This window comes from Prionailurus viverrinus, chromosome B1 (genome assembly GCF_022837055.1).
Source record: "Prionailurus viverrinus isolate Anna chromosome B1, UM_Priviv_1.0, whole genome shotgun sequence".
NCBI lineage: Eukaryota > Metazoa > Chordata > Mammalia > Carnivora > Felidae > Prionailurus > Prionailurus viverrinus.
Genome location: NC_062564.1, coordinates 108,041,592 through 108,061,887, shown reverse-complemented (window position 1 = coordinate 108,061,887; position 20,296 = coordinate 108,041,592).

Here is a 20,296-nt window from a genome sequence, read left to right as displayed (position 1 = left end):
AATGAAATATGACCAAGTATATTAGATTGTCATTTGTATTAAGTGGTTATTTTACTTTAATTACTGTCAGAATAGTAGGTTAAGAATATTTCTATCATTTAAAAAGAAATAGAGTGTACTTTAAAGCTCACGTCAAAAATGGAGAACTAATATTCTCACTACTTTAAGAAAATGCACTGCTCTTTGGAATAATGAAATTTAGTAATAAATTATCATTTGCCTTCAATCTTTATTGTTGTGAATTCAGGTAGTTCTAATGGCTTTTAGAATGAATGAGTCCTTAACAAGGGATTTGAAAGGTAATATAATTAAAGAGGCAAAGAGCAGTCATTTCAGTTTAGAGTGGTATATAATGCTGTGAAGCCAATTCATGGAATAATATTAGAATAAGGCTCCAGTCCAAACCAACAAAGGTTTGCATTGTAACAAAGGAAAGTAAGTCACTACGATCCTTCTAGCACAGTATCTGCAACACAATGTGATACTCGACAGTACAATTGATAGCAGTTGTGAAAATGACAGAAATAGGAGGGATCAAAAATGCCAGCATACTCGTGCATATGTACTTTGAATATTATGGCAAAACTTGGTACATGTAAAAAGATACTCATGGCAAGAATGCTTAGATATGTGAATAAGTTACACTTACATTTTTCAAAACTGAATAGTTAAATCCAAAGCTTTATATTGGTTTCTTGTACTTACCCAATCATAAAATAATCAAATGGAATACTTAGTATGTGTCAGAAAATAAGTTTGCTGGATTTAAGATGCATAGCTGATATGTGTCCTCAAGAATTTAATTTTTACTATGTGGCTTCCTATGGTATAAAATATAACTTTCCATATAGTCCCAGTCACAAAGTATCTGTTTGCTCCCTAAACAAATTCCATTTTCAGTATTTCTAGTTCAGAGGGCATTGTGGGCATTCACTAGATTCAGCCATCAGACTTAACTGTCAAATAACCTTACATTTTCTTCAAATACATTTTAAATCTATTATAAAATAATTAATGCAGGAGAAATTCACATTAGAAATAGATGTTAAGGAATCTACGTGATCTATATTTCTGTGCATTCAAGTTCTACCTATGAATACTCATAAGAAAAATATAGACTATCACTATTTATATGTAACATCAAGTATATAAATTAAAATTAGAAAGTATAAAGACAGTCAAGCCCAATCTACTTAACAGTGTTTATGTAAAATTACTAGGTTTTAACTATTTCTATATTTTATTAGTGTTCTATTTTTAATAAACTTACTGTCCAATTTGTAATAGACATGTACATATTTCTATATATTATTATAAGTATATTTTTAAAAATTTAATTATAATTGAAAATCTTACAGAAAACTTTTCAGTTAAATTCATTACCGTATTAGGTGGTTTCTGAAGCTGACTTCCACACGGCCAGTCTGAAGTGAAAAAAAAAAATGTATTTGGGCCAAATATAAAATCATCTCTTTTAATATGGAACAAGATTAAAAAAAAGGATTTATTACCAGTATGTTTAAGAAAATAGGGTAAAATGAACACATATTATGTTAAAAATAAAGCATTTCTTCAAAAAACCAGGAGCTATTACCAAACATAAGTGTCTGAGTAAGTGTCTGCTTATATAATAAATAATGTAAAATGCTTCACTGAAGCAGAATTCTTTATGTTCAACACTGATATTTAAACATAAATGTTTGTTGAACAGCTTCCAATTATGCAAGTGTTTCATCACAAAATTACTGACTTTCAGATGTGAAAAACATGTTTGACAATCAGTAAAATTTTAGGGATATCAACTAATGAACAACGACTTTATAAAACATTAAGATAAGAATAATGCTTATATAGAAATCAGTTTTTCTGGTAATTCCTATTAATTATTTTCATAATTTGAAAATTTATAAATTAATAAATTGAAATAGTTGAATGAAGGACAAGAAAATATTTAAATATATACATACACACATATATACAAACACAACTTTCTTGTGTTTACTTTATGATTGCCTTAGAGTAGTTTTATTACCACTGCACTGCCTTTTAGTATAATTCTGAAGGTGCAGATAAGGACAAATATTTATGTGGACATTTAGTATATTAGTACTAAAATCAAATTTATAGTATGATCTTCGATCAGTAAGCCATAATAATAGAATTCTCTGAAAATTTAGTTTGAAAGTATTTTATAAAACCTTCAAAATTTACTTAAATTTTCAGCAAATTTAAGGCATGCACACACACACACACACACACACACACACATATGCCTTCAAACAATTATTTATCTGATATAGTCAGAATAATTTTCTATGTCTACTAACTACTTCTATGAAAATCTAGCTTGTTTGTTTGTCTGTTTGTTTGTTTATTTATTTATTTATTTATTTATTGTCTCATCACCAAGCATTAAAGTTCACATTTGCAAATGAATTTGGTTTATTCTTTTTCATATACGGTACTCAAAAATATGTTTTGCTTTTTTATTTTTCTCAGAAGGTATAACAGTCATGCTGTCAGGTACTTTGATTAAAAGTATCCATACTGGGTGCCTCAGTTGGTTAACTCTCCGACTCTTGATTTCAGCTGAGGTCATAGCCTTGAAATTTTGTGAGTTTGAGCTCCACGTTGGGCTCAGCACTGACAATGCAGAGGCTTCTTGGGATTCTCTTTCCTCTCTCTCTGCCTGTCCCCCTGCTCTCTCTTTCTCAAAATAAATAAGTAAACATTAAACATTAACTTTAAACATTAAAAAAAGAAGTCTCCCTCGAGTGCCTGGGTGGCTCAGTCGGTTAAGTGTCCGACTTCAGCTCAAGTCATGATCTTGTGGTTCGTGAGTTCCAGCCTTGAGTAGGGTTCTGTGCTGACAGCTCAGAGCCTGGAGGCTGCTTCAGATTCTGTGTCTCCCTCTCTCTCTGTCCCCTCCCACACTCACACTCTGTCTCTCAAAAATGAATAAATGTTTAAAAATAAAAAGTCTTCCATATTGAAAGTATCTTTAAAATACTGTTTTTATGTACTCTGTTGTAGAAGTTACAAATATTTACCTTTATTTTCCCTTGTCAAGGCAAAATAAATACTACCTTCATTGTTGAATTGGGTATTGCACTAGGACTACAACAGAATGTAATGTTGATATTGACAATGACACGTATAAGGGAAGCATACATTGTATTTATCATCTTATTTTTAAATGTACAAAGATAGTTTTTCATTGATTTATTAGTTTTTTTTAAATTTAGAATAACAATAATTTAAATGATAAACAGCACCTACATAGGAAATGTAGTGTAGTACTTTCTTTCTTAAGTGTGCGTGATGTTGGGGTTTTAATACTACAAAGCAAATGAAGTTGGAAAAAACAGCACATGCATGTTTCTCTTATTCACATTTGATTCTCTTATTCACACTTGAAAAATAAATCCTGTCGTGTAGGTGATATTTTCCTTATTTTATATATGAAGAAATTATGGCTCAGAGCTTGTAAGTAACTTTTCCAACGTTATACAATTAATAAATTGGTCTGACTGAGTGAGCGTATTTGGCTTTCCACAACACTGTGGGGCCCAAGAGAACACATGTTGTCAAAATGCATATACAGTCTTCTCATATGGAATCCCATAGGCAGTATCGTGCAAGCAAATGTGCACGTATAGATATAGACAGGTCTCTAGACTGACACACACCTTCGTTTGCATTTTAACCTAATTTTGCTGTTAAATCTTTCAAAAATAATTTGTTCTCAATAGCAGAAATTAAAATGTTTCTCTACCTCAAAGCTACCCACTGATATGAATCTTTAATAAGTTCTTTATAGTCAGTAACGCTTATTCTCTGAATTATTAAGTGTATACCCAATATATATTTGCCAAATATATACAGAGCCAACATGATGTAATATAGCAGGCACAGGTTGTGGAGAAAGACCAAAACGGATCTACCTCTTGCCAGTTGGGCTACTTTTAGTAAATCTCATATTCTCACTTATACTAATGATAATCACTTATAAAATGAAGATGATAATATATAACTTACCATGTGAGTTGATATTGCATATTACAGATTGCATGTGCCTCGTGAATGTTACTTACTATCATCACAATAATAATCATCATCACCATCATAATAATCAATAGTAGCCATTATCATTGATCAAAAAATCAGAGTAAAATTTATACCAGTAGATGGGAGTTACATTTTGGCTTAACATATTCCTATTCCTAGATCCCAGAAGAGACATGTAGTCTTCTGAGAGACCCAGGGATCCTAAAGCTAAAAAAGACTATTTTCTCTGGTTATATTTTCATGATAATTACCATACCTCATGTGTGATAATACATTTATATTTTACTAAGTGCTGTTAACTTACTTAACTTCAAAATAGTATGTGATTCAAATAGGAATAGGTCTTATAAACATTTTATATAGGGTGAACAGAGGTTCATAGGCATGAAATTTCCACTTAGTTCTCTATGTTCCTAGAAATCTAGGAATGAGGTGTTCCTCTTAAGTATTTATGTTTACATGACCATCAACCACTTAACCTATCAGTATTCTTATTCTCCCTTTGTAGTGCTGAGAGTTCACAAGTAAAATTGGATTACACTGACTATGAATTACTATTAATTTTTTGATCTGCATGAGGTACCTACACTAACATACACTTAGCACATAGGTAAAGTTGACAGAGTAGGATCTCTGTTTTCCTCTACATTAAACAAGGAATGGCTCCAGATTTGTCACAAGCGTCAACTTGGATCCAGAGTTGTGCTTAACTTTTTCTTTTCTCTATTTGAGACTCAAAAAAAAAAATAAGTTTCTCCATAGATTCTCCCTTAAGTTGAATTGATTTTTTTATTATAATGCTTTAAATATTTTTTTTCAATATATGAAGTTTATTGTCAAATTGGTTTCCATACAACACCCAGTGCTCATCCCAAAAGGTGCCCTCCTCAATACCCATCACCCACCCTCCTCTCCCTCCTACCCCCCATCAACCCTCAGTTTGTTCTCAGTTTTTAAGAGTCTCTTATGCTTTGGCTCTTTTCCAATCTAACCTCTTTTTTTTTTTCCTTCCCCTCCCCCATGGGTTTCTGTTAAGTTTCTCAGGATCCACATAAGAGTGAAACCATATGGTATCTGTCTTTCTCTGTATGGCTTATTTCACTTAGCTTCACACTCTCCAGTTCCATCCACGTTGCTACAAAGGGCCATATTTCATTCTTTCTCATTGCCACGTAGTATTGTATACTACGCCATTGTGTATATAAACCACAATTTCTTTATTCATTCATCAGTTGATGGACATTAAGGCTCTTTCCATAATTTGGCTATTGCTGAGAGTGCTGCTATAAACATTGGGGTACAAGTGCCCCTATGCATCAGCACTCCTGTATCCCTTGGGTAAATTCCTAGCAGTGCTATTGCTGGGTCATAGCAACATGCTTTAAATATTTTTAATCATGCACCCTATTAGTAAAACATTTTGACATGTGCTCCAAATGCAGATGTGTTTATTTATAAATTGTCATATCTAAAGTTATAATATCGTATAATGTACTTTAAAATATTTCTTTTACTTTGGGATTAATACATAGTAATGACATTCTATAAATATCTTGTTGGACATCAGCAAGTCTTTGTGATTTCTAGGATTCACTTATTTTTTTCTTGTATACAACTTCCTTGAATCAAAAAGGAGTGGATTTGCTGGACTATATTTATATTGTTCCTACTCTCTGATCTTTAATGGGTTCCTATAGTTGTTCAATCATGTGAGGCATTGGAGAGCAGAATTGGTTTCAGCCAAAGTCTTCAAAGATGGTTTGGATGCTTTAAAACTATTTGGGGGCTCCTGACTGACTCACTCTATAGAGCATGTGACCCTTGATCTCAGGGTTGTGAGTTTGAGCACCACATGGGGCGTAGAGATTTCTTTTTAAAAAAAATTTATATATATATATATATATATACATATATATATACATATATATGTATATATATATATATATAAATGTACTTTGAAAAAAAAATGGTCTGAGGACACCAACCCTAATGATGCTACTCACCTAATTTGGTAAAAGTAATAGCAATTTGCATCATTAATATTTCACTATTTTATTTATTTATTTACTTATTTAAGAGAGAAAGACACAAAGATCGGGGAGAGTGGCAGAGAGAGAAGGAGAGAGGGAGAAAGAGAGAGAGAGAGAGAAAGAGGGAATCAGCAGGCTCCACGCTCAGCATGCAGCTGGACACAGGACTCCATCCAAGACCCTGGGATCATGACTGGAGCTGAAATCAAGAATCCCTTTCTCAGCCAACTAAACCACCCAGATGCCTCTATATTTCACTTTTTAAAAGCGGAAATCAGTAGAGCTGCATGAATAGATGATGAAACAATACTAGATTGGTTGGTTCAAAATCCTATTAACTTTTAGCCTTTGAAATACTATTTTCTTCATATGCTTTTATACACCCTTATGTTATAGAGATCCTGTTAGCAATTGTATATATATTAAGCTTTGAGTTCTCAGCTAGAATAGTGCTTCCTAATAGTTGCTTGTTCAGTAACTAAAACTATCGAGAGTACTTGAAAGTACTTAGTTTTAAGTTAAGAACCAACACAAATAATCAAGCATCAGTGGAATCTATAACGGATTATAGTGCATGCAAAAAGCATTTCTGAATGCTTCCTCAAATAGTATTTCCCATTACAGTATTGAGGAGAGTTACTATCTCTCATGATTTCATTCCTATAAGAAAAGCTAATTCTTGCAATTGGTGTGCATCTTTTGTTATTGATATTCTGGGTCCTCATTAGGTATGATGGTATATTCATGCACTCAGTGGTTTTTCCTGTTGAGGAAAGGCATCCTTCTCAGTAAACCATTATAGCATACATTCTAAGCCCTACTTAGCTGCCTTGGCAATGAAGTTATTCAGGACTATACTGCTGACACTTAGTTGATATTCTCCTTTCCTACAAGATTAACTCAATATTCCACTTTTCATTTGCTAGGAAATTCGTATTCTTATAAGATAGCTGGTTAATGCTTGGTAACTTCTAAAATCACTGATAATGTTTTATTAAGATTACTTGGCACTAGGATAACTTTCTACCTCTAAGCATAAATTCCCTTTTCTGTAAATTGTGGAAAGTGATAATGTCTACATTGTAATGTGCTTGTAAAATTAACTTAAATAGGATAAAATTAGGCAAATCGCATTGATGTAAATAATGGTAGGTAATACTTTTTTCTTTATATAAATATATATTGAGCGTATAAAGAAAAAAGTAATTAAAATGCAAATTTGGTTAGTTTCCATTAACTAGGACTTCTCTCTTCTCCTGATTCATGTGTGTACACTTAAGCTTGCTCTCTACTACGATCAAAACATAGGATAGAAATGTGTTCAGCTCAATATTTTTTTGTCATCCATGGATCATTTTTTTTGGATATCTCTTAAGATATTTTTGCTAAGTTTTTAATATAATTAAAATAATCTTCATTATTTTTGCCTAATTTCAAGGTAATTTTTGTATATATTTTGAAATATTTTCATTACATTTTATTTAGGATATCTAATTACATTCAGCTTATATATATACATATATATATGTGTGTGTGTATATATATACATATATATATACATATACATATATATATATATACATGTATATATATATAATTTTTTTCTTAGCTATATTACATAAATTTTCTGACCCTAAAATGAATTGGGACTAGTATTTTGGTAAATGTTTAAATTGAATATAGCTAACATTAACAATATTAGTCAACACTTTTTTTTTTTCTGTGAGTTGGTTAGATCACTTTGTGATAGAAACTCTTGATAGAAAATCTTTTTTTTTTCATTTATTTTTTTAAATGAAATTTATTGTCAGGTTGGTTTCCATACAACACCCAGTGCTCATCCCAACAGGTGCCCTCATCAGTGCCCATCACCACTTTCCCCTCCTTCCCACCCCCCATCAACCCTAAGTTTGTTCTCAGTATTTAAAAGTCTCTTATGGTTTGTCTCCTTCCCTGTCTGTAACTTTTTTTCCCCCCTTCCCCTCACCTCTGGTCTTCTGTTGAGTTTCTCAGGATCAACATATGAGTGAAAACATATGGTATCTTTCTTTCTCTGCCTGACTTATTTGACTTAGCATAACACTCTCCAGTTCCATCCGTGTTGCTACAAATGGCCAGATTTCATTCTTTCTCATGCCGAGTAGTATTCCATTGTATATATATACCACATCATCTTTATCCATTCATGAGTTAATGGAAATTTAGGCTCTTTCAATAATTTTGCTTTGTTGAAAGTGCTGCTATAAACATTGGGGTACAAGTGCCCCCAGGCATCAGCACTCCTGTATCCCTTGGATAAATTCCTAGCAGTGCTATTGCTAGGTCATAGGGTAGATGTATTTTTAATTTTTTGAGGAACCTCCACACTGTTTTCCAGGGTGGCTGCACCAGTTTGCATTCCCACCAACAGTACAAGAGGGTTCCCATTTCTCCACATCCTCTCTAGCATCTATAGTCTCCTGATTTGTTCATTTTGGCCACTCTGACTAGCGTGAGGTGGTATCTGAGTGTGGTTTTGATTTGTATTTCCCTGATGAGGAGTGACATTGAGCATCTTTTTATGTGCCTGTTGGCCACCTGGATGTCTTCTTTACAAAAGTGTCTATTCATGTTTTCTGCCCATTTCTTCACTGGGTTATTTGTTTTTCGGGTGTGGAGTTTGGTGAGTTCTTTATAGATTTTTGGATACTAGCCCTTTGACTGATATGTCATTTGCAAATATCTTTTCCCATTTCGTGGGTTGCCTTTTAGTTTTGTTGATTGTTTCCTTTGCAGTGCAGAAGCTTTTTATCTTCATGAGGTCCCAGTAGTTCATTTTTGCTTTTAATTCCCTTGCCTTCGGAGATGTGTCAAGTAAGAAACTACTGCAGCTGAGGTCAGAGAGGATTTTTCCTGCTTTCTCCTCTAGGGTTTTGATGGTTTCCTGTCTCACATTCAGGTCCTTTATCCATTTTGAGTTTATTTTGGTGAATGCTGTAAAGTGGTCTAGTTTCATTCCTCTGCATGTTGCTGTCCAGTTCTCCCAGCACCATTTGTTAAAGAGACTGTCTTTTTTCCATTGGATATTCTTTCCTGCTTTGTCAAAGATTAGTTGGCCGAAATCTGGAGTCTCTATTCTATTCCATTGGTCTATGTGTCTGTTTTTGTGCCAATACCATGCTGTCTTGATGATTACAGCTTTGTAGTAGAGGCTAAAGTCTGGGATGGTGATGCCTCCTGCTTTGGTCTTCTTCTTCAAAATTACTTTGGCTATTCGGGACCTTTTGTGGTTCCATATGAATTTTAGGATTGCTTGTTCTAGCTTCGAGAAGAATGCTGGTGCAATTTTGATTGGGATTCCATTGAATGTGTGGATAGCTTTGGGTAGTATTGACATTTTAACAATATTTATTCTTCCAGCCCATGAGCACAGAATGTTTTTTCATATCTTTATATCATCTTCAATTTCCTTCATAAGCTTTCTATAGTTTTCAGCATACAGATCTTTTACATCTTTGGTTAGGTTTATTCCTAGGTATTTTATGCTTCTTGGTGCAATTGTGGATGGGATCAGTTTCTTTATTTGTCTTTCTGTTGCTTCATTATTAGTGTATAAGAATGCAACTGATTTCTGTACATTGATTTTGTATCCTGAGACTTTGCTGAATTCATGAATCAGTTCTAGCAGACTTTTGGTGGAGTCTATCGGGTTTTCCATGTGTAATATTATGTCATCTGCAAAAAGTAAAAGCTTGACTTCATCTTTGCCAATTTTGATGCCTTTGATTTCCTTTTGTTGTCTGATTGCTGATGCTAGAACTTCCAACACTACATTAAACCACAGCGGTGAGAGTGGACATCCCTGTTGTGTTCCTGATCATAAGGGGGAAAGCTCTCAGGTTTTTCTCATTGAGGATGATAATTGCTGTGGGCTTTTCATTAATGGCTTTTGTGATGTTTAAGTATGTTCCTTCTATGCCAACTTTCTCAAGGGTTTTTATTAAGAAAGGATGCTGAATTTTGTCAAATGCTTTTCTGCATCAATTGACAGGATCATATGGTTCTTTTCTTTTATTAATGTGATGTATCACACTGATTGTTTTGCGAATGTTGAAGCAGCCCTGCATCCCAGGAATGAATCCCACTTGATCATGGTGAATAATTCTTTTTATATGCTGTTGAACTCGATTTGCTAGTATGTTATTGAGAATTTTTGCATCCATATTCATCAGGGATATTGGCTTGTAGTTCTACTTTTTTGCTGAGTCTCTTTCTGGTTTAGAAATCAAAGTAATGCTGGCTTCATAGAATGAGTCTGGAAGTTTTCTTTCCCTTTCTATTTTGGAACAGCTTGAGAAGGTTAGGTATTATCTCTGCTTTAAATGTCTGGTAGAACTCCCCTGGGAAGCCATCTGGTCCTGGACTCTTATTTGTTGGGAGATATTTGATAACTGATTCAATTTCTTCACTGGTTATAGGTTTGTTCAAGTTTTCTATTTCTTTCTGTTTGTGTTTTGGAAGTGTGTGGGTATTTAGGAATTTGTTCATTTCTTCCAGGTTGTCCAGTTTGTTGGCATATAATTTTTCATAGTGTTCCCTGATAATTGCTTGTAGTTCTGAGGGATTGGTTGTCATAATTCCATTTTCATTCATGGTTTTATCTAGTTGGGTCATCTCCCTTTTCTTTTTGAGAAGCCTGGATAGAGGTTTATCAATTTTGTTTATTTTTTCAAAAAACCAACTCTTGGGTTCATTGATCTGCTCTATAGTTTTTTTTTTTTAGCTTCTATATTGTTTATTTCTGCTCTGATCTCTATTATTTCTCTTGTTCTGCTGGGGTTGGGTGTCTTTACTGTTCTGCTTCTATTTCCTTTAGGTGTGCTGTTAGATTTTGTATTTGGGATTTTTCTTGTTTCTGGAGATAGGCCTGGATTGCAATGTATTTTGTATTTGTATTTTCCAAAGGACTGCCTTTGCTGCATGCCAAAGTGTTTGGATTGTTGTATTTTCATTTTCATTTGTTTCCATATATTTTTTAATTTCTTTTCTAATTGCCTGGTTGACCCATTCATTCTTTAAGAGGGTGTTCTTTAACCTCCATGCTTTTGGAAGTTTTCCAGACTTTTTCCTGTGGTTGATTTCAAGCTGCATAGCATTGTGGTCTGAAAGTGTGCATGGTATGATCTCAATTCCTTTATACTTATGGAGGGCTGTTTTTGACCTAGTATGTGATCTATCTTGGAGAAGGTTCCATGTGCACTTGAGAAGAAAGTACATTCTGTTGCTTTGGGATGCAGAGTTCTAAATATATCTGTGAAATCCATCTGATCCAATGTATCATTCAGGGCCCTTGTTTCTTTATTGATACTGTGTCTAGATGATCTCTCCATTGTTGTAAATGAAGTATTAAAGTCCCCTTCCATTACCACATTCTTATCAATAAGGTTGCTTATGTTTGTGATTGTTTTATATATTTGGGGGCTCCCGTATTCAGTGCATAGACATTTATAATTGTTAGCTCTTCCTGATGGACAGACCCTGTAATTATTATACAGCATCCTTCTTCATCTCTTGTTACAGCCTTTAAGTCTAGTTTGTCTGATATAAGTATGGCTACTCCAGCTTTCTTTTGACTTCTGGTAGCATGATAGATAGTTTTGCATTTCCTCACATTCAATCTGAAGGTGTCCTCAGGTCTAAATTGAGTCTCTGGTAGACACAAAATAGGTGGGTCTTGTGTTTTGATCCATTCTGACACCCTGTGTCTTTTGGTTGGAGCATTTGATCCATTTACATTCAGTGTTATTATAGAAAGATATGGGTTTAGAGTCATTGTGATGTCTGTAGGTTTCATGCTCCTGACCTTTTTGTCTCAGAGATTTATTCATATGCTGATAAATACTTTTTCCTCCAAAATTTTTATTTCAGATTTATCTGAGAAGAAAACATGATCAACTGAGTTCTGTGTCCACACAAGACCAATAGTCAGGGGATAGGGTCAAAATGTCCAAAATGGTGTTCTTGTACTAACAATGGCCTTGGCAAGCTCAGTTTCTGGAGGAAGACAGTGCTTAGATGATAAATTTTGTTATGTTAACTTTTGGAAGAATAGGCCTCAGACAATGTAGCCCAGTGACAGTATAATTACTGAACACGCATACACACGTAGCAACTCTACAATTAATTTAGTGTAATTACATATTCTTTAAGGGGAATCAATTAGACTAAAGATTGAAAGGGTTTTACTTTCAGAGAAGTAAGCATAAAACTTTAATAATTCTTAATGTAAGTTCAAAAATATAAAACTTTTTGTAAGATGGCTCTCTCAGCTCTGATTATAAGACTGTTATTATAAGTGTTCCTGTAATGTAGAAAAAAAATTCTGGAAATTACATTTTGCTGACTGATGTGTATCTCAAGCTTAACACAGTTCTGCCAAGTGGAGAACACTGACAGACAGTTGGAAGGAAGATGTAAATTCTTCTTGTAAGCACAATGGAGAAGGCACTGGGTTCTTCGGGGGAAGTTTCGTTTGATCCTGCACATTCTAGTCATGCAACTCACTGAGTAGCAGGAGCTCCTAGAATAGAATTTTCACTACAAAATCTGGAGAATGGTTGGCTGTTTTTCCTGGTTGCTGCCGTTCTTAACTTTAACCATAAACACACAATGTAGTAGTGAATTCTGGCTAAGGACTACCCCAGAGATTCTATAAACTGCCATATGTCAGCTATTCAAAAAACAAAAGTAATATTAGCCAAAAAAACCCCAGAGGCATAAAACAATAAATAATAATATAGCTTGAACTAGAGATCAGCTGATCTAAACTGTGCTTCACCTTCTTTCATTTTCATCCTCCTGCTAGGACCAGATGGCTGGCTTAAGTCTACTATTCTTATGGGGATAACAGAAGCTTAAGATACGCAACTTAAAATATGCAGGTACTCTTGATTTCTTGGCTTAGAATTGGCATGCTGTTATTTTTGTCTTAATCTATAGACCAAATCTAGTCACATGACCAATCTCAAATCAAGAAACAGGGTAACACATGCCACCAACATAGTGAAAGGGACCATGAATAGTGAAAGAGCAAGAATACAGGAAGGTGTGGAGAATTTCACCCTATATTGGATTGAACACAGATGCCTGATGTCCTTAAGTAAGTGTTTCTTGCCCTTATGTAAGTCCTCTTGTAGTAAAGAAACTAGAAGTCTAAAAAGTATAATTTCCAGCCACCTTTCTTCCCAAGACTGTGAGTTGATCCAGTTGTGTCAAAAATAGAAAAATCACAAAAACTTGTCTCCATTTGCAGAGCACTCTACAACCTGATAGTAGATGCTATGTTTTCCTACACAAATCAACCTTATCATCCCCTGCCCATTTAATAAATGTTTTTACAACTTTTCGATAATATAAATTGTTTTTAAATTTTTTAAATATTTATTCATTTTTGAGAGACAGAGAGACAGAGAGTGAGTGGGGGAGGGGCAGAGAGAGAGACACAGAATCTGAAGCAGGCTCCAGGCTCTGAGCTGTCAGCACAGGGCCTAATGTGGGGCTCAAACTCACAAACTATGAGATCATGACCTGACTCAAAGTTGGATGCTCAACCAACTGAGCCCCCCAGGTGCCCCACTTTTTTGATGATGTAAAGCACAATTGTTAAAATATGGAAATAACTCCAAGCAAATATAAATACAAACATAATCTTCCATAAACTACCTAACAGGAAAAACAGAAAAAAATTGAATTAACAAACCAGAAGACAGAAATAGAGGGAAAAAATAGAAATAAAGCATGTAAATAATTAGCCTGAAGTAAGTTATCGGAAATGCAACTAATTATATTTAACATTTTGATCAATGAAAACTACTTAGGAGCACCTATTAAAGACAAATAATTAGAGTAGATTCATTGCTATTAAGGAATATAACCAAAATGATATATATGTTGCAAATAAAGTAAGGAAATGCAGTAAACTAAAGGAAGAAAACTGCTGTTACAATTTCAGACAAAATATAATCGAGGATGAGAGATTGATAGGAATTGATATAAAGAATTCTTTAAAAATTAATAATAAGAGTTTAACAATTTGAACCATATGATTCTATAAAATGGAAACCTTAAGCTGACAATTACAAACTTATATTAGTCATTATATCTTTTAAACTATCCTGTTCCAAGTAGTAGAAAATGTCTAAATCTATGGATGCTTTGAAATACCCAGTGATAAAATTTGATCTAGCTAATTCATAGGAAACTCTGTATCCCTTCAAACAATTATATATTGTGGAAATGCATAATATTTTCAACAAAACTTTTACTCTTTCAAGTATGATCATACCATAGCTCAAGGTTTTTCAACCATTTCCAAAGTTATAATATTCTCAACTATAAAGCAATTACATTAGAAGTCAACAATGAGATGATAGACCTTCTATTACAAAAAAAAATAAAGAGTACTTTTGGGACACCTGGGTGGCTCAGTTGGTTAAGCGTCTGACTCTTGGTTTCACTTCAGGTCAGTCTCTCATGGTTTCCTGAGTTTGAGCCCCACATCAGGCTTTGTGCTGATAGTGTGGGGCCCTGTTGGGATTCTCTGTCTCCTTCCCTTTCTCTCTTTCTCTCTTTGCCCCTCTGGCACTCATGCTGTCTCTGTCTCTTTCAAATAAATAAATAAAATTAAAGAAATAGAGACTTCTTTTATAAATAATTTGAATAATGGAAAATTACAGTTGTAATAATAAAAAGGATTTAAAGAAAAGGATCAAATATGTTGTAAGGTTGAAAATTCATGTAATAATCGTTAAACTAGATTCTCTAATCATTTAGGTAAATCGACTATTAGGTTTCCTTAATATAAAAATTGTGGCATCTCTCATTTTATACTCATAAATAGTTAATTATTAAAATATTCTTCAATTAGAATCTTAGAAATTTTTTTGATTCTTTGATTATTTCTCATAATCATCTCAAGTGAGAACATAGATTCTCTTTACATATCAAATTATTTTCCAACGTCATTGGTAATTGTTTTTCAGTGAAGATAAAACGATGCACAATTCAAAAGAAGAAATTTGATCCGTAATATAACTGTTACTTTACAAATAAAAGTAGCAATAAAATTATCCCTCTGAGGTCTCTGCCAAAGTATGTTTCATATTCATTAAGGTAAAGGCCCATTGAAAAATTGTTACTAAAATTATATTCTTGTTAAAAATAGTATATAAAATAATAAGTATCCACTAAACTTGTAAAATATATCTTCTTTCCATGATTGATAATATATCCTTGGAGGAACTGATTGTAAATACAAATAACAAAAGTAAAAAGAATCCGATCCTCACAAGATAAAAGCTGAACAATCTGAAAATCAACAACTTTCTTGTGGATCCTCTGTGAATTGAAGTCACAGGGCCAAGCACCACCCTAGAAACTGGGGAGACAGGCAAATGCAGAAAAGACAGATGAGCTTACCTGAAGCATAATCTATTGGCACCAGTAAATAGTAGAAACACTTAAATGGTACTTGACCAAATCCCTGGTGGATAAGTGTGGACAAATTTGAGAGTTAAAAACTCTTGGGGGTCTATTCTAAGTGGCCATCATATTTTTATGGGATTTACTTTCAGAAGATCTACCAGCTTCTCACAAATATGAAGAGAAAAATCCCCTCATGTCTGACCAGGAAAATGGAATAGTAACAGTTTTATGCCTAGGGCAAAAATAACCATTTTGAAATATTCCCAGGAGAAAAAAAATAGTTATTTTTGAGTAATCTCAAAGAATTCTCTGCAACAAATTCCTACTCAGCAAGATTTCAAAGACATCATGAGTCTTACTGGATTTGGGAGTAGAAAATTAACCAACTCCATCCTTTTTTTCCTACTCTAAGATTAGGGGAAAAAAAAAGCCGAGAAGCTCTTGTGAAGATCACAGCTACAGACAAGCTAAGACCTTATCAGAGGATTGTACAATTCCTTCTCACCCCCCACCCCACTCATTATGATCATATCCACAGGGCTCCTATAAAATAACAGTCAACCACAGTTAAAACACCTACAAGGGACACTCACTAAGGAGTTTTTAGGGAAACCCAGACACAACAGAAGAGGGGGAGGGGAAGATGCTAGAAGAAATGGAAGAAATAGACAAATACAGTTACATCAAACAGTAGACACAGATTATCTCCTAGCTAAGTAAACATAAAACTTTACATTGATGGTCTACGTGCCTCAGTTCCCAGTACCTAATGCTTCATATCCAGATTTTAACAAAAATTTACAAGTCCTATAAAACAGTAAGAAAAAACATAATCCAAAGAGACAATGCAAGGATGAGAATGAGACTATATATAACAAAGATTTTTAACATTATCAGATAAGGAATTTACTTACGATTAATATGGAAAATAAGGGTTCTAATGGAAAATTTTTGCAACATGCAAGAATAGAATGCATATCTTTTGTTTTTTTTTTATTTTTTTTAATGTTTATTTCTTGAGAGAGAGTGTGTGAGTGGGGGAGGGGTAGAGAGCAAGGGAGACACAGAATCCAAAGCAGACATAGGCTCCAAGCTTGTCAGCACAGAGCCCAAAGCGGGGCTTGACCTCACAAACTGCGAGATCATGACCTGAGCTGAAGTCAGACACTTAACCTACTGAGCCACCCAGGCACCCCAAATAGAATGTATGTCTATATACATATATATACACAGACAGGTAAGATAAGCAGAGAGATGGAAATTGTAAGTAAGGATCAAGAGAAAATGCTAGAAATAATGAAGGATGATTTTGATGGACTCATTTGTAGACTCATTTGTAGACTCATTTGGTGCAATTACAAAAGTAATGGCATATATAAAGGGAGATCAGATGAATAAGAAAGAGAAAAAATATTTGAAGTAACAAGGAGTGAGAATTTTCCAAAATTTATGACAGAAAATGAGCCACAAATCCGAGAAGCTCGGAGAACACCAATCAGAATGATACCTAAACATACACAAATGTCCACCTAGAGATATCCTATTCAATCTGCACAAAACATAGAGTGTCTTGGCAAAAGATGGGGGTGGGGTGGCAGTTGGGAGCCTTACTTGTAATATAGCAAGGGTAAGAATTATATGAAACTTCTTTTTATAAATCCTGCAAGGAAGAAGAGAATTGAGTAAAATATTTTAAATGTTGAGAAAAAATTAAAAAGGAAGAAAAAAAGAAAAACAAGCAAAAACACCAACTTGAATTCTGTATCCAGCAATGTTATCTTTTAAAAGTGAAAGATAGGGGTGCCTTTGGGACTCCGTTAAGCATTGGACTTTGGCTCAGGTCATGATCTCAAGGTTAAGTGAGTTTGAGTCTTGCTTGGGGCTCTGCGCTGACAGTGCTGAGCCTGTATGGGATTCTCTCTCCCTCCCTCCCTTCCTCTCCTCTTTCTGCCTCTCATGGGATTCTCTCTCTATGTCCCTCACTCACTCATACTCTCTCTGTCAAAAATAAATAAATACACTTAAAAATAAAAGTAAACGGTAAATAGACTTTTTCAGACAGACAAAAAAGTGAAATACTTTGTTGACAGTAGATTTGCCTCCCATAAAATGTTAAAAAAAGTTCTTCAAAAGAACAGAAAATGATATTGGAAAGCTCGCATCTATATAAAGAAAATAAGCAGCAGAAAATTAAGACATGAAGAAAGGAAATAAAAAAGAAAATTGGAAATGGAACACAGTTTGAGAAGCACTGCTATCAACTAAAAGTGAGAAGGAAAATACTTCCCTGTGGATGCCAGGAGGCCCTGCTTAAAACTGCCAATATTTGAGACTGAGAAACAGCAAATACTGTTGAAGGTAGTAGAAAATATAATCATAACATCTGCAAAGAGTGAGGGTTTTATTTTCCCTCTTTCATCATATTTAAATAGCTCTTGTTTATTTTTATTGTCTAAATGTACTATTTAGAAAAAAAAAGAATGTGGTGATGGTGTAGTGTTGGTTTTTTTTCTTAATGTTTATTTAAAAAAATTTTTTTTCCAACGTTTTTATTTATTTTTGGGACAGAGAGAGACAGAGCATGAACGGGGGAGGGGCAGAGAGAGAGAGGGAGACTCAGAATCGGAAACAGGCTCCAGGCTCCGAGCCATCAGCCCAGAACCTGATGCGGGGCTCGAACTCACGGACCGCGAGATCGTGACCTGGCTGAAGTCGGATGCTTAACCGACTGCGCCACCCAGGCGCCGCTTAATGTTTATTTTTAGAGAGAGAGAGAGACAAAGAGTGAGTTGAGGAGGGGCAGAGGGAGAAGGAGACAGAATCTGAAGCAGACTCCAGGCTCAGAGTTGTCAGCAAAGAGCCTGACACAGAGCTCGAACCCACCAACATTGAGATCATGACCTGAGCTGAAGTCGGCTGCTTAACTGACTGAGGCAACCAACCTACCCTGTAGTGTTTTTTGTTTGTTTGTTTAATTAAAGTATAGTTGACATACAATATTATATTAATTGCAGGTGCATAGCATAGTAATACAGTTATATACATTATGAAATGTTTACCATAAGTGTAGTTACCATCTGTTACTATATAATGTTATTACAATAGTATTGACAATATTTCCTATGCTTACTTTTCATCCCCATGACTTATTTTACAACTAGAAATTTATACCTTTGAATCTCCTTTACCAACATTTGCCCATGCCTCACCCCCTACCCATGAGCAGCCATCAGTTCTCTGTATTTGAGTCTGTTTCTCTTTCAAGAAGTGTGTTCCTTTGTTCTGTTTCTTTTTTTAGATTCCACATATAAGTCAAATCATATAGTGTTTGTCTCATTCTCTTTAACTTATTTCACCTAGCATGATACCATGTAGATCCATCCATGTTGTCACAATGGCAAGATCTGATACTTTTTTATAGTTGAGTAATACTTTATGTGTATGTATCTGTGTGTATACACACACACGTACATACATACATCATATCTTTTTTATCCATTCATCTAAAGATGGGCACTTAGTTTGCCTTCACATCCTGGCTATTGTAAATAATGCTGCAATAAACAAAGGGATCTATATCTATATATCTATATATATCTGTATCTATATCTATATCTATCTATCTATCTATATCTTTTTGAAGTAGTGTTTTCATTTCTTTGGGTAAATACCCACTAGTGAAATTACTGGGTCATGTGGTACTTTTATCTTTGAGTTTTTGAGGAGCTGCCGTATCGTTTTACGAGGGGCCATACCAATTGACATTCCCGGTACATGAGGGTTCCCTTTTCTCCAGGGCTTTGCCAACACTTGTATTTTTTTTTGTCTTTTTGATACTAACCATCCTGGGTGGTGTGAGGTGAGACTAACCATCCTGGTTGGTTTTGATTTGAGCTGGTGTAGGCTAACAGGCTGGGACTTGCTGAGGTGGCCAGCTGCAGTGAATGCCCAGATGCTACTTCCATCTGAACTGTTAAAGTATAGGGGGAACATAAACAGTGGTGCTTGCCAGCACCTCCAACCCCAGAGAGAGTTCCAACAGTTCCCCAATTTTTGGCGGATGTTTGAGGGTGAATAAATGGGTTTCCATCACTTATAAATTGTTTTTTAAACTGCTGTTTTTCTGCTGTACCTCGGTGTAGCAAATCTGTGTGTGGGCCCCTCAGTGCTTTCTCTCCTTACCACAGGTCTTAGTGTTGGGAGTGGAGTTGCTGTGTTACCATGTCTCTGTCTCTCTTACTTTTCTCCTTGTGGTCCTCCTATATTTTGTTGTAGGAAAGCTGTTTAATCAGCCCTTAGTTCTTCAGGACGAATTGCTCTATATGTGGATGTAGATTTTGGTGTATTTGTGGGTGGAGGTGAGCTCAGGGTCTTCCTATGCCTCCATCTTGAACCTGTCAGTGAAACACTTTTTTAGAGTTGGACGTTTGTCTCTTCCATAGGTTTGGATCATGTGTAAACCATCATTATATCATTCACAGCTTTTAGCATAGAGTTTTGTACCTGGAGGAGTTTCCTCTTTCTCTTCAGATCTCTGTACTCCCTTGACAGTTCATGCTGTCCTCTCAGAACTTCAGAACCATGCATTTTTACTCTTCTCCTGCTCACTCCGCAGCCATTCTCCACCCTTGCTTTGTAGTGTTGTAATTTTATAATTATATACATAAAAATTATAAAGTCTTTAACATATTGAATCCTTAATATAGAGATAAAAGAGTATGCACTTAGGGAGACAA